General features: G+C 42.9%; 1 non-coding gene across 1 annotated transcript; it reads right to left on the bottom strand.

Annotated features, from left to right (window-relative positions):
* Positions 1-1148: 1148 nt before the first annotated feature.
* Trnay-gua lies at positions 1149-1237 on the bottom strand. The gene is given in 2 exon segments: positions 1149-1184; positions 1201-1237. It is a non-coding gene; the product is annotated as a tRNA-Tyr (tRNA).
* Between the last annotated feature and the right edge of the window lie 450 nt (positions 1238-1687).

Genomic DNA, 1687 nt, shown 5'->3' with positions numbered 1-1687 from the left:
ATGGCGCTACCCACGATAAAACGGTCTATACGCTCGCGTTCATCTAAATCAAGATGTGTCTTAATTCAGCTTCTTTATCTACAAGCTCGAATTAATCTATTTGTACGATTTCATTTTATGGAGAAACAAGCTGCAGTAGTTATTTGCCAAAAAAAAAAACAACGTCCCCTTCTCCTTTTGTTTCCCGACAGAGCTCATAATCCATGTGATTTCCTTCATTGTTTATAATAATGCGATTGTGAATATATTGAACCTTCAACAGTGACATCGAGTTTTTCTTTTCCTCTGAGCAATAAAAGTTTACAGGGAAACGTTGTGTAAGCCTTTTTTTTACCCATGCTCTGAGAAACTGAGAAAGAGGAGGAGGGCGAGAGTGTGCGAGGACGAGTGGGTAAATCAAAATCTAGCTGCATGCCCTTGTGCCCCCTGCCCTCGTCTAACGCGTTCGAATGCGAAAGAGCACCGGGCGCCGGCGTTTCGCATTTTAACTCTTCCCACGAGTGCAGTGGAGGCAAAGGCAGCTAGATTTAGGTCTACCCACTAACCTTTCGAATCAGAGCTCGGCGTTCTGGCGTCCTCCCGCGATCTCGTCTCCTCCTCTCGTTCTCAGTTTCTCGGCGCATTCTGCCAGATAGAGTTGGGACGCTGTTATTGATTATTGACTCTGTGATGTTGACGATTTACAGTATAGTATGGCGCATTATGTAGAAGAGCCGACGCAATGCAATCAAAGGTAAATTCGCAATAAATTCTACAGGGACGTCAAAGAATAGAACAATTGCCATTTTGGTTTCAGAACGTCTATGATGGTTTGCCTGAAAGGAATCATTTCATCCCCGCGTAATTCAGAAGAACAGAGCAAGGTCTGATGGAGTATTTTCCCCACCAGAGTTTTTTTTTTTTTTTTTTTTTGTCTGTTCTTTATAAAGAAATATATTTTGTGAGATGAAAGGTATGTAAAATTTTATACTTGATGAGCGGCAAGTTAAGAAGTTTTGTAGAGGATGTGGAAGAGTTCTACAGTTGTTAGTAAAAGTCCGACTCTAATTAGAGTGCTAAAATTAGAAATAGCTATTACACCATGAGCCGTGAGCGAAAATACCACCATAAATTTAAAAAATAAAAACTAGCTTTTCAGAAAAGATTACTCCGTCGAGCCGGATTCGAACCAGCGACCTATGGATACCCGCAAGTTTGCCTCTACAGTCCACCGCTCTACCAACTGAGCTATCGACGGGCGAAGAATGAGCAATCTACATTTCCTTCTGCCAAGGTGTAAGGCACTGAAATTGGAGCAGGGTGGACTTGTTCTGGAGATAGCTACTGTCAACCAGAGACCTTTCCAACGAAGAGAGCGGTCCGACAATCTTAATTTGCCTCTTTCTAGCACACTGTACACCCATGCGTCCTGTGACATCCAGGATGTTGGCGCTCCTTGTCCTGGCACCGGCAACAATGGTTTCAGCTAGCATTGAGATTGCTCTAATTTCATCATAGCCTAGGAGGGATTTCAGAAATGGTGAGGTAAGCGAAAACCTGTTTCAAGACGCCTTGCCAGACTGCTTTTCCCGCCGGCTTCTTCTGGTTCGCTATAGCAGAGTCATATAGGTTTTGATTATTTTTGTATCACGTTGACGTCACCAAAAATTTGTAGATAAAAAGGGAAAAGTTCACTGCTGCGGAAACA

This window comes from Ixodes scapularis, unplaced genomic scaffold (assembly GCF_016920785.2).
Source record: "Ixodes scapularis isolate PalLabHiFi unplaced genomic scaffold, ASM1692078v2 PGA_scaffold2__306_contigs__length_199485367, whole genome shotgun sequence".
Lineage (NCBI taxonomy): Eukaryota > Metazoa > Arthropoda > Arachnida > Ixodida > Ixodidae > Ixodes > Ixodes scapularis.
The sequence above is the reverse complement of the archived record's forward strand: the minus strand, read 5'-3'. Positions and strand labels throughout refer to the sequence as shown.